The sequence below is a fragment of the Protopterus annectens genome, chromosome 5.part0, assembly GCF_019279795.1.
Source record: "Protopterus annectens isolate FY-2018-M chromosome 5.part0, PAN1.0, whole genome shotgun sequence".
Classification (NCBI taxonomy): domain Eukaryota; kingdom Metazoa; phylum Chordata; order Ceratodontiformes; family Protopteridae; genus Protopterus; species Protopterus annectens.
Window position 1 is genome coordinate 450,036,266 of NC_056735.1, and position 14,695 is coordinate 450,050,960.

The following is a 14,695-nucleotide window of genomic DNA, read 5'->3' on the forward strand; positions in this document are numbered from 1 at the left end:
GAATACCAAAACACCGACCACTAAACCCAAACCGCGAAAGTCCCCAATGCACTAAACCACAAAAAAAAAATTAATGAACTGTCATAGTCGGCCAACCCCACCACCCTCTACATACTACCTACCCAAACAAAATAAATAAACCACATACATACACTAACCAAACCCTACTTCTAACCTAAACTAAAGCACCAAAACCCTACCTCCAACACTACACTAAACCCCACAAGCACAACTATCTATGCACTCTCCTTAACCCTTCTGAAACCCTAAGGTCTGTAACTACCACACACATCCCCTACAGACATACACCTAAACAAAATAAATAATACCCATACACTTAAAAAAACCCTACACCTAACACTACACAAACTCTTACATACATTACCTATCTATGCACTTACCTTAACCCAAATCCTAACACTAAGGTCCTATCACACACTTACCTTATGGAGCTATACCGCAGACGGGCCAACCAAAACAAATCGACATTTTGAAATTCGCGGTGTTGAATGTTCGGGGTTTATGTACTTCACGCAATATGGTTCAACGTCTTTGTATTCGCCTAAAGGGATTTTCGATTGTGTAATAGGAACCCAGTATATTTTATAGACTCAGTAGTAACTGTCTGACTTTAGCAATGTGGCTCACTTTTGTGCACTGCTTAGCTATGTGCAAACATGTGTATCTCGTATGTGCATCACTTTGGTAATTGTTGCGCAAACCCAATGCTCACCTCGCTATGGAAATTTATTTTTATTTATTTATTTATTTGTAGTTTGTTTCCCAGGATGGTCCATTGGGCCACTAGGAGCCCGTTTTCAATGCAGTCATGGGGAGAAAAGCTGCAAAACACAATGTTAACAAATTACAAGCATTACAGAAATAAAGAGTTACAAAAATATGAGGCAATTTAGAATTCTTCAAGTTACAAGCTGAAAAAGTTGGCATTTGGAAGACAATACAATTAAACGTTTCAAGTTACAATGCTGAAAAGTTGGCATTTGAAGGAGTAGCAATAAATATGATACAGTAAAAGTGTTAAAACCAAAAGTTATTTTTTTTTATAAAGTATCTAATTCCTATGGTGTCTACTAAGAGTATTAAGACTGTGGGACCAGAACACAGATGTATCAACTAAAAGAAACTAACTATGAAGCAGGAAGCTATGTAGGATGAGAACAAGAGCATTCCCATAATAAAGTTAGGTGTGAATGAAGTAGAGTTTTGAAGATGGGGAGGCTGTTAGTGGTATGGATAAAAGGTGGGGAAGCACTCCAGTGGTGTGCGAGAGAGAAGGGTAGAAGATGCTTACCTGGTGGGTGGATGGGTTTGTGTAGTTCAATTAGATTTTGGAACTTGGATCTTAGGTGTCTATCAGGAACATTCATTTGGAAGGCAGAGGCAAAGGAGGGGCAGAGAGAGGGGGGAGAAAGATAAGCGTGTGTGCTTGAATGAGTTGAATGTATGTGAGATAGATAGCTCAAGCCAGCTGAGTTGATGTAGGGGAATACAGTGATGTGTTGACGATCTGTGACCTGTTAGAAATTTAGAATTTGTTTAGTAACAGGATGATAGTTTAGACTTGATGGAAGATTGCATATTAGTGAAGATAGAGGCACCATATAAGAGGGAAGGGATACGGTAAGTGGTAGCGAGAACAAGCCTAGTGGGGGAGAGATGAAACGGTTGTGATGGTAAATCATACTGAGTTTCTTGTGAGTTTATTTTATATTTGCTAGTAGATGGCTGTCAAACTTTAACTGGTTATCGATGATGACTCCCAGTAGTTTAGCAGTGGAAACAATTTTGAGAGGAGTATTGTTTTGGCTGGTGATGATGATTGAGTTTTTATCTAGAGTAGTAGTTTTAGCAGGGGTGAATATCATAAGCTTAGTCTTGGTTGCATTGAGTGTTAGATGGTTTTCTAACATCCATTATTCAGTTGAGGAGAAGGCATCCTGTGTTAAATTTATTAAAGAGGAAGTAGAGATGGCAGACCAGATTATCACAGAATCATCTGCATATTGGACAAGGTTGGCCTGAGGCAGGGTGAAATAGAAGTCGTTATTGAAAATATTAAATAGTAAGGGACCTAGAATCAAGCCCTGGGGTACACCTGTAGGTGTACCTAAGAAAGGTGAAATGGCTTTATTCCATTTGACTGCTTGTTGGCTATTTGCAACGTAACTGTTGAACCAACTGATTGTGGCGAGGGAAAGATTTTAGTTTAGAGAGTTTATTAAGGAGAAGGTTGTGAGAGATGGTGTCAAAGGCTTTAGAGAGGTCTAAGAGGAGGGTGGATACAATATGGCCAGAGTCCCAAGAGTTTCTAGGAAGGAAAGGAGAGCAGTAGTAGTGCTATGGCTGGGTCGGAATCCATGCTGAGTGGGACTGAGAAGGTTGTTATTTATGAAATAGGGAAGTAGTTGTTGGTGAATAAATTTTTCAAGAAGTTTAGAAATAGGGGATAAGATGGCAATAGGCCGAAAGTTTGGGATATCGTTGTTGTTGCCCCCTTTTTGGAGTGGGATTATAAAGGCTTTTTTCCAAGGCTGGGGAACACGGCATTCGGAAATTGTTTGGTTAATTAGTATACAGATTGGGAAGGCAACAGCTTCAGCAGCTATTTTTAGGAAATAGGAGGGTATCTCTTCAGGGGCATTAGAGCTGGGTTTCAGGTTTAGAAGAAGTTTTTTTGTGGTAGAGATGGGGAAAGGATTCATGTAGAAGGGAGGAGGTGAGGAGCTGGAGTTGGAACGGGAGTAAGGGGTAAGTTTAGGCGGATGTGGGGAAGTAGAATTTTTGGAGAAGGATCTAGTTAGTTTGGCTATGGAATTAATAAAGAATTAATTGAATTGGGTAGCTAAGTCCAAGTCAGTGGCATTTGGGTCTGGACAGGGGTTTTCTTTTTTTCATGGGTTGAGTAAAGATGTAATTCCGTCCCAGAACTTTTTAGGGTTGGTGTTATGGTTGGCTTGGAGCATGGAATAGTAAGCTCTGCGGTCAGCTATTATGAGTTTTTTTACTTTGTTACGAAGTGATCTATATTCATTAAGGATGGTTTGAGTTTTAGTTTTGTGGTAACATTTCCAAGCTTTATCATGGAGCCACATGGAGAGTAAGGTATTTTTAGATAACCATGGGGCAGGATTACTTTTTATGTATTTTAGTTTCTTGGGAGCAAAGGAGTCAGGCAGGCTTAAGAAAGTTGTATTAAAATAGGTAACAGCACTATCTAGAGTTTTTAGTGGGTTCGAGTTCATATTTTTAGTGCATATGAGAAAGCATTGGAGTTAACATTTTTTAGGTTCCGGGTGGAGGTGTATGTGTGAGACAGTTGTAGGGAGGAGGGGAGGCATTGGACGAAAGTAGGAACATGGTCGCCTAGTGGGTCAGGAAGGGTACCACTGTTAGTGATGTAGTGGGGGTGGGAAACTAAAATGCAGTCTAGGGTGCTTCCAGACAGGAAGTCTTTAGATGGCCTAGTTATTGAATTAATAAGTTGTGTGAAGTTGTAAAGGTTTATATTTAGGGGGTTGATTGGAGATTGGATTGTGGCCCAATTGATATTAACATCACCTAGGATTATAGTTTCGTTTGTGATACTGGCAGAGAGCCAGGACAGAATATCTTTGAGGATTGGGATGTTGTCTCCAGGAGGGATATAGACTGAGACAATGCAGCTAAGTTTATGTTTGTTTATCTGAATCAATTCAGCTTTACCAAATCTGGGAATAGGTTTGGAGTAGGGGGTGACTACAAGAGAAGAGGAGTAGAGCAGGGAAACACTTCCCCCCTTTTTAAGAGGTCTGTATTTTCTAATGATACAGAAGTTGGGTGGTATTAACTCAGAATCAGTTATATGGGGTTTAAGCCAGGTTTTTGCGATACAGAGGATATCAGTTGATTATGGAGAAGCCAGGCTTGGAGGTTAGAGATTTTGTTACAGATGCTCTGAGCATTTAGAGCTGTGAGAAGGAGGGATTTACCAGCTGAGTGGGGAGGATGGGGTGAAGAGGTAGAGCTCAGACAGGGAGAGGGGCCCAGGTTTGGGTGTATGTCACCAGAGAGTAGTTTAGAGATAAAATGCTAAATATGGGAGAAGAGACATTTAAATAACTTACATGTATATATTATGCTGTATTACTGCTGTTTACTGTCCATTTCCTGTGTATGACATGAAATTACATGTGGAAACTTTACAAACTGAGGGCCCTATATAACAATACGTCACATATTTACATTATATCCATGTGTTGGCACCCCCCCCCCAAGCACTGCAACCCTGAGATCTCAGTACTTTTTCCACATGTATATCAGCCATACTAAAAAATATAATATCAAATGTTGTGTGCTATGCAATACACATCAATCTGGTAACATGCTGAACTACAACTATTGAGCGATACACCTAAAAAGCCTTATCTGAAAGGCTAGGGAAGGAATCAGCATGGACAATATCCACAGGGACATAGGTAACTTTCAACACACCTGAACCTACCTATTTTGTTTTTGTCAAGGGTACATCTTGCTTACTAAACCTTCTTGGATACTGACCCTTAAAGACCCAGATGTGAGATAACAGAACATACTGCCTATTTTGAGTTATCCAAGGCCTTTGACACTATCCCCCATTCATGTGTCATAGTGAAGATCTCCCATGTGGGAATTAAGTCATACAGTAGCAGAAGGATAGGCAACTAGCTCACTGACATAACACACACACCAACACCTGTAGCCACTTACCATTAGAATATTACAAGGATCTGTGATGGGCCCTCAACTGTTTGCAGACTACTTCCCTAAAGCACAGGCAATGATAAATGGCCTGTGGTTTAACAAGTTTGCATATGACTAGTAACTGGATGCACTTATATACAATCCCCCAATGATGGTAACATATTACAGAAGGGGCTGTCACAGAAAAATGATTGGTACCAAACTCACATACTGAACCTTAAAACATGCAATGATTCATTGTTCACTTTGGCAATGAAGTACCACTGCTAATTATGATATACATAGCACCACTCTAAGCTTAAACACAGTTTTTGAGACATGGGAACACATGCTGCTCGCACTCAGAAGTTTCATCACTATGTGTCCATAGTGGTGACACACACATTCTGCATTGTGCACATCATACATATGTGCATCACATCCAAGACCAGAGTGGTCATACCTCTGTTGTACTCTACCCTTATCAGACCACTAATTGAATACAATGCTCCCTTCTGTTGGTACCTCACTAGACACCTGCAGCAACTGGAGAAAACACAGGGTTGTGCCTGGGAGACTCTAGGACCTCCAAAAATGGCATACATGGAAAGACTAAAAGACCTGTCAGTGTACTCAGTATCATGCAGGATGCTGAGAGGTGACCTATGCCTGCCCTACAGAGCAGTGACAGACCCTGCCCTACTGGAAATGCTGGGCATCTCCAAATCAAATGGGACAAGAATAACTTGGCCACAGATTCTCAACCTAGCCTCTGACATAAAACACAGCATGCTGAAGATGCAGCTATATCTATCAACTACACACTCCTCTGTAATAAGCTCTGACTGCATGTGAAGCAGTGCTCCTCAATGAACCTGTTCAAGCACAACCTTGACTACTGGTTGGGTGATTGTAAAATCACCTCTGAGGTGACACCTATGTCCGTCATGGACAGGGCCATTTGGTGCTGCTCACAAAATTGCTGTGCTAACAATGACCATCCAACTATGCTCAATACAGGAACTTGCATTTTTATGCAGCTAGACGTCTAAACACTGTAGGGCCAATAAGCTAGTAGCCTCCTATGAACATATGAAGCTATGAGCCGAAGCAGGACTCACAACATTTTGTCTCCCACATGGCCTGCTGATGTCATCTACTATAAGTTCACCTGCAGTCTTATAAAAATCAGACTTGTGCCGTGGCACTTGCTTAACATAATGTGTTCTCTAGTTTGTGTACTTAGATAGGTAGGGGTTCTGTTCTCACTGCAGTTAACTGGGCATGGTGTGCATATCTTTGTAGACAGAAGAGAAACATGTATTCCAGTTACTGTTTCAATGCCATGGATTGACTGTGTTTTGATTCTTGCAGATGCCTACACATCCGTTTCATGAAGGCCACCCAACATCTTGTCCTGCATATGGCCTGCTGATGTCATCTACTATAAGTTCACCTGCAGTCTTATAAAAGTCAGCCTTGTGCCGTGAGACTTGAATAAAGTACTGTATTATGTAGTCTGTGTAGTTAGATAGGTGGGGGTTTTGCTCTCACTGCAGTTAACTGTGTGTGTATGTGAGTGTGTTTGTGTGTGTGTGTGTGTGTGTGTGTGTGTGTGTGTGTGTGTGTGTGTGTGTGTGTGTGTGTGTGTGTGTGTGTGTGTGTGTGTGTGTGTGTGTGTGTGTGTGTGTGTGTTTGTGTGCAAGCTCTTGCTTAACATTACAGACAGCATTTTACAACAACATGTGGGACACTGTTATATTCTCCTCAACAGACACTGCTGATATCATCAGCTATAAAGTGTTGTCTGGCACACTCCAAGTCAGACTTGTGACATGGCACTTGCATAAAGTACTGCATTCTGTAATCTGTGTACTTAGATAGGTAGAGGTTCTATTCTCATTCCAGTCAACAGGGGTGTGTGTTTGTTTGAGATCTGGCCTGACATTACAGATAGCCTTTAACACCAGCATGTGGGACACTGTTCATAGTTCATAGTTCATAGTTTAGTACTAAGCTAACTGCCCTTGTGAGCAATTTTAAGCCTAGCCAATTATCCCTTGTGAGACTCAAACCCTGCACCTTGTGTTTGTAAGGCAAACACCTTAGCCATTAAGCCACCCTCCCAACCCCTCACCATATTCTGCTCAACAGACACTGCTGATGTCATCAGCTATATCAGATTTTTGGGTATGCAGTATTCACACCAGGGCAGGGTAAGACACTGTCCTGGATGCCAGGAAGATGTCACCTCATCCTATACCAGACAGATTAAAGTGACATGGCTTTAACTCTGTCCACATACATCATGGCATTGTTTGTAGGCCCTGTGTTATCTTGCTGAGAAAGCCCTGTGGTGTCTCCAGCTGCTGCATGGTTTTGATTAGGTACAGTCCAAAGAGGGTGTTAAACTCTATTACTGTTCTGATGAGGTTTGACTACAGTGCTGTCATACAATCCTAACATCTGCATATGATGGCATAACTTATGATATGCACAACATAGGCTTTCAATACCAGTGTGGACACTTGGTGGTCAAAGTTCAGATTGCTATCTACATGTGTTCCTAGTGCTTGCATCACTGGGTTTCTGCATACCAAGACTGTTGTCAATGTTGTAATTAGCATGGTATTCCACTTTTCAGACAGACATCATAAAAAGAAAACATTTCTACATTTAGTTGTAGATAATGTACCTTTGTTCCCATTCATTTGTCTGTGTTAGCTCCTCCTGTACTATGTTAACGTCATTGGTGGACTCAGTGATTACACCCAGTATGCAAGAATCTGCAAACCTGGTAAGGCAAAGTCCATATACTTTAGCCTGAACTGTTGAGAAATAGTCGAAACAGTGAAGGTCCAAGCACAGATCTCTGGGGTTTGCTAATGGTGACAGCTGAACTGGTACAGGTTGATTCACCAACTTTCCCAGTACATATTCTGTCTTTGAGACAATTGGTTTCCATCTACTGATGTAAGGATTATCCTCAGCTGGGAGTGTTTCTGAAATGATACCTGTGTGGGGAATTCTGCCAAAACCCTAGGGCAGATCACAATATGCAGTATACGCTGTCTTTTCTTCATCTAGGCTAATCAATGGAAGCAATGGCCTGTGACAACATTACAGATTGCCTATGGTGTGACTCAGCACATATACCTTCCTGATATGGTAGAATACACAGTTCAGCACACCCTCCACATGGGTTATATTCCCACACAAGGGTGTATATCAACATGCATCAATCTGAGTAGAGGGAATATCACCTGATGCATGCATGTGTAGACACATCCTGACTCTCCTCAACTGGGAGGTGGAGCAATATGTGATCATGGATCTGTTCTACATGTACATTAGTCATAATCTGGCTGTGTGCAACAGACCTGTGTGAGTTGTTAATGCTACATCATGTCTGTTACATCTGATAGATGTCCTCAAAGAGGTAATTGAGGGCATGCATGATGACAACAGTATTATTTTGTGGAAGGTATATGATACAATCCACACTGAATTATTCACTCAGCACTGTCATATGTGGGCATAAACAGCTATATCTCTAAATATGTAGACCAGTGTATCACATACATGTCATCTCACTATGTTGAAATGTGTGATGTGACCTATATCTCATGTCCAGTTATCAGGTCCGTACATCAGGGCTCTCTACTAGGCCCATTCTTGTCCATTAGTTAAGGGACAGACATAACAGATGACATACACATGCAACAGCCTGAAGGACTACAGAATGCAGGTGATCACTGACTCCAACTGTGACATTACTAGAATACAGACAGCAACAACACATAACACACATTGCTGCCACAGGTATGACAGCACCTACATTGACAAGACACATGGAGGGATTTGTTAATGCAGGAAACAAGCACACCACCCAAGTATAATGCAGACATCACACCCTATAATCAGACCAACAGGTATGTGACTTGTGTGCTGAGGCAGACAGTAAGTGGTACATCCAGCAGCATGTAGGCACAGTGCTGACTACTCCCTTGAATGTAACACTAGTACTGGGTATGTGAAGGATATCCTCATCAGAGGCCATAATGCCTTCATGGTTCCCAGCCTTCATCACACCAATAACTGTGTACAATGCACCCTTCTTCATGCACCTTCCAAAGTATCTTCCAGTGATGTGTTTTGGAAGTATACTACATTTGCCACAGTGAGCTGTCACACTGCTTATTGGCCATACCTAGGTATTCTCTCTGTGGAATATACATGACTGTTTAATGGTGTGGATCACCAATCAAGTTGTTACACCAGATACATGTGTGCTACCTGTTCTGCTTATGCACACAATGCATACATAGGTGCTTGACAACATTAATGGCATGTATATCATTTATGACAGTGTGGAATGTGCCACATATATATCTATATCTATCTATATATATATATATATATATATATATATATATAAATATATATATATATATATATATATATATATGTATATATACCATGTACACAAGGCAACTAGCCTGCATTGCCCATACTGTCGCATACAGGTATAGCAGCATCCCTCCTAACACTTCCAGCAGATGTTACAGTGCCAGAACAGTGTATGTGGTTACCCTCATAGAGTGTGGATGTATCATAATAGTTGTTCAAGCATGTGTGCAGACTCATCTCTTATGACTGTAAATCACATATGTTATGTCAGAGACATGGGATTACTGGTGGTATTATTCTGATATTGTTCATGATTGTGGCTGGTTCTTGTAATGTTTTACATGAGCCTTTACCTGTGCCCACCTTTATTTATTTTATTTTATTTTATTTTATTTCCAGTTTGATTACCGGGGAAGTCCACCAGGCCCAGAGAGTCCGTTTTCAGTGGAGGCCCAGGGAGAAAAGCTCCATGAAATAGATTACAGTAAAGATAGCAGTACAAAAAAAATAAAAGTACAAGTGCAAATACATATCAAATAATACAAAGTGTGAGCAATATTGCCCATAGTGGAAAAATATTGTGCAGATACATTTTAAAAAATTCACACAGATAAAGTGAAAAGCTATTTACAATATTTACAGAGTGCGAGACAGTGTATGGGAATTAGCTATAGAAGGTTATAGCCAGCTATAAAGTGCTTAGGAACTCAGGAGGATACCCTCCCAGGGTCTTTTGTTAAAGAGGTCTAGGTAGGGAGAATGCAATTACATTTTCATTTGGAGGAGAGGTAGGTGTAAATCTGAGTTTTGAAGTTGTCTGTGTTTGACATTGTCCTTAGTGTGGAAGGGAGAGAGATCCATTTCTTACCTAGGGAGAAGGAGAAGAGAAGCTGCCCAGCAGGACGTTTAGGTTTGTGGACATTAATTAAGTTTGGGTGTTCAGATCTGAGAGTTCTATTTGGGGTGTATGGGGGAAGGATGTTAGAGTGGGGAATTTGGTTGGATGAAATATTAGTCTATGTGCTGTTGTGAGCTGGAGGAAGTCCAGGTAATTTGTGAATTCTAACCAGTTGAGGGATTGGAGGGTAACACAGTGATGAGTGGAATGTTTGGTTTTGGTGGCAAATTTAGAAATGCTGTTATAACAGCTCTCAAGTTTGGAAATAATGGAAGAGGATATGTTAGTTAGTAGCGTGGCACCACACAGAAGGGAGGGAAGGAGGTAAGAGGAGGCCAGAGTATGCCTGGTAGAAGTAGAGAGGAATTGGTTGTTCCTGTATAGCATACCTAGTTTTTGGTGGGTTTTCTTTAAATTTTGCTGAATATGGATGTCGAACTTGAGGTGTTCGTCTATAGTTACACTGAATAGTTTGGCAAAGGGAACAACTTCGATCAGAAAGTTGCTTTGGTTAAGGACTTGGAAGGAATTTGTATCAAAAGAGAAAGATTTTGAGAGTGTGAATATTAGTATTTTAGATTTGTTAGCATTGAGAAAAAGGTGATTTTGGTGCATCCAGATCTCAGTAGTTGAGAAGGCAGTCTGAGTTTTAGATAGGAGTTCAGGGAGGTTAGAGGCAGAGCAGACAAGTGTAGAGTCATCTGCATTTTGGATGACTTTGGCATTAGGAATAGCTGAATAAAAGTTATTGATAAAGATATTAAACAGCATTGGTCCAAGGATGGACCCCTGTGGTACTCTGGTAGGGGTGGGTAAGAAAGGTGTGGTGCCTTTTTTCCATTTCACAGCCTGAACTCTATCACACAGATAGCTTGAGAACCAGGAAAGAGTGTTTTGGGAGAGATGTAGGTTTGAGAGATGACTGAGAAGGTGCTTATGGGAAACAGTATCAAATGCTTTACAGAGATCTAGGACCACTGTGGATACTAAGTTCCCAGAATCTCGGGCTGACAGTTTCTAAGAATAAGAGTAGAGCTGTTATGGTGCTATGTCCTGGTCAGAAGCCATGTTGGGTAGGGATAAGAAGTTGGTTTTTAGTCAGAAAAGGCATAAGTTGGAGGTGGATGCATTTTTCTTGGATTTTGGAGATTGGAGAGAGAAGACCTATAGGGTGGAAATTTGAAATGTTAGTGTTTTTGCTTCCCTGGAGGAAGAATAAAGGTGGAATGCCAGAGTTTAGGGACATAGGATTCCTTTATGGATCTATTAATTAGGATACTAATTAGGAGGGCTATACCATTGGCAGCAGACTTGAGAAAGGAAGAGGGGATGTTGTCAGGTGCATTGGAGCAGGGTTTAAGTTTGGATAGAAGTCTTTTTATGTAGTTAGTGGGGACAGCTTTAAGCTCAAAGATAGGGGGAAATTATTTGGGGACTTAGATGAAGTGGAATGTAGGAGAGATAGGTCGTTGTTGGAAAAGGTTTTTATTAGCTTGGATATTGACTCTAAAGAAAGAGTTGAATAGTGACGCTAATTCGAGGTCAGATATACTTGGGTCCAGACAGGGGTTATTTTTGGAGCCTGGGTTGAAGAGTGAGTTTATGGAGTTCCAGAAAAGTCTAGGGTTTTGGGGATGGTCAGACTGGAGCTTAGTGTAGTAGGATTTTTTTGTCTTTGAAGATTTGTTTTTTTGCAAAGTTATGGAGCTGTGTATATTGGAGAAGAGTTTCGGGAAGTTTATTCTTTTGGTAAAGCTTCCAGAATTTGTCTCTGATGCATAATTTGCTTTGTTTATTTGGTTAGCCAAGGGGCAATTATAGTTTTTATTCTTTTTTTCCTTGGTGGAGATAGGAAATTTAGAGCATCTAGGAAAGTAGAATTAAAGTGGTCTATGGCTTTATCGAGTGGAAGGGTTTTTAGAATATTCCAATTTATTTGTTTGAGATAGTTAGAGAAGGTTTGGAGGTCAACTTTACTAAGGTTGTGGGTCTGAATAGATTGATGCTGGTGTGGATGGGAGGTGGTTGCATGGTAAATGAAAGCTGGGAGGTGATCACTAATAGTCAGGGATGGTGCCAGAGTTGGTAATTTTATTTGGATGGATGACTAAGATCCAGTCCATTGTGGATCTTGGGAGATTTGTTTTACTGGGTCTGGTGATGGAGTGGGTTACTTGAGGAAAGTTAAAGAGGTTAATGGACAGGGAGGGTATGGGACTGTTGATTTTATTCTAGTCAATGTTTACATTGCCTAGTATGTAAGTTTCAAGGTTAATTTCAGCTGAGACACATTGTAGTATTTCTTCAAGGGTTGAGAAGTTATTTACAGGTGGGATATAAATGGCTAAGACAAGGTTATTGAAGGAAGTTATTTTAGTGTGTTTTGGTTTGGATTTAGGGTATTCTGGATGGTCTAGTTTTTGTTTAAGAGTAAGTGTCTTAGCAGTAGTGGAAATAATGTTAGGATTAAAAAGGTGCAGAGGGTTGAACTGAAACAGAGAGGAGGAGATGGGAAAGAAATTATTTGTGTGAGGGAGGAGATGGTTTTGTGTGGGAGTATGGTAAGGAGTAAAGAGTGGAAGCTGATTGGAGGTATAGGAACTGGCATGGTATAACGTTATTAGGCATAGTAGGAGGGAGATGGGGGTTTGGAGTGTTAGGAACAGTAAGGAAACCATGGTTAGAAAAAGGTAGTTTAATATGGGAGGATTTGTAGTTGGAGAGAAGAGCTGTGGGGAGAGAGGGGGTAGTGAAAGAGTGATGTATTTAATTAGTGATGTATTTAATTACTGTGGGTGAAAGGAGGAGGGGTAAAAAGGGGACGGCTTTGAATAGATGTTTGACTGTGGGTGAAAGAAGGAGGGGTAAAGAAAAGAAGGCTTTGACTGGATGGTTGTCTTGAGTGGGTGGGGAGTGGCTGAAATAAAAGTAGGAGTAGTGGGGGTGGGTGCGAATTGAGGGCAGGGTAAGGGAGCAGAGTGAGCCTGCAGTGTGAACAGAGCGGGTAGAGCCAAGGAGAAGGAAGTAAGCCAGCAAAAAATTATCAGTAAAGCTGAGAACTAGCTCAGAGGTAAGGAGGCACTGGCATAAGGCACTGTATGTGTAAAATTAGAAGGATGCAAATGGTTGACAGGGGTAAGAGCTGAAAACAGGGCAGCAGCAGTTTAGTAGAATATAGTAAGTATTAATAGGTCTAAAACAGGGCCGTGGTAAATTAATAGAACAGTTACAGTACTTTTGGCTTGTATTAAAAGATAAGCAGTGGTTGAACAATGCCACCTGATGGCCTCACTAAGTGAGTACAATGGTAAGCTACGAGCACTCAGAGGAAGAAAGAGCCTAGGAGAGTAAAGGGAGATAAAATCCATGGTAGACTGCTAGCAAATGCACACAGGGCTAATATATAACAGTGGTAGGTATAGGATATATCTTTTATTTTACAATAGGGTACAGACACATTTAAAGTTAGTTCTTGGGGAGGCAGAGTGGTTACAGAAGCACTGCAGGATCCCCTTAGGATGAACTTTACAAAAATAGCAATAATAATCACAAATAAAAACAATACCAGGTAGTGCTTACATGTGAGCACACTACTGGGGATTCCTATGAAGCAAGGCAGAAAAGCTAAGTCAAAAGATGGTGCCTTTCTACATCAGGTTTTTTGATACCTCTGTAATTAAGCAGGACTGTGAGGGAGTTGTGCAGGTTCAAGGTGGGGGAGGGGGTAGACATAAAGTAATACAAGGTTGTGAGTCAGAATAACTGAGCTAGGTCAGCTGCTAAAAAGAAAACAGGAAAACCAAGCTAAGTCAATTCCAGGTCAGTGTAGTGCAGTATCTTTCTAATAACTACAAATCTTATGCTACTAATCTAGTGCATTGTGGTGAAAAGGACCACCACTTCTACAGGGAAAACCAACTGAAGTATGGGCTGCAGTTACATAGATAAACTTTTTCCAAGAGAAAGTAGTTTTAAGTAATTGACCTAGGAGTACAATAGGAAGAGAAAAATGGGGGGGGGGGACCAGTAGTGTGCACATGTACAGTGAAAGGGGAAGGAGTCTTCAGTTTAGAGGACAGATTAAATACAACTCTGACATACACCAGTGTAGCTGAAAGCACTTTATTTTCCACTGATCCAGGGTCTCACAGTGCAGGGTAACTAGACAGCCTTGGGTTGATTGGAGGCTGGCCAAGCACAGGATGAAACTTTTGCTGAGGGGAACTAGTGTAACTGGAAGCACTTTAGTGTTCCACTGATGCAGGCTCTCACAGTGCAGGGCAGTGAGACAGCCTTGGGTTGATTGCAGGTTGGCCAAGACACAGGATGAAACTTTTGCTGAGGGGAACTAGTGTAGCTGAAAGTACTTTAGTGTTCCACCGACACAGGGTCTCACAGTGCAAGGCAAGGAGAAAGCCTTGGGTTGATTGGAGGTTGGGCAAGACACAGGATGAAACTTTTGCTGAGGGGAATTAGTGTAGCTGAAAGCACTTTAGTGTTCCACTGACTCATGGTCTGACAGTGCTTGGCGAGACAGCCTTGGATTGACTGGAAGTTGGCCAAGACACAGGATGAAACTTTTGCTGAGACCTCTGCTGAGAGTGCACTCATATTCAGGAATATCAGTTTGCACAGGTTTGCAATATTTACCCTACCCCAGTTGTATGC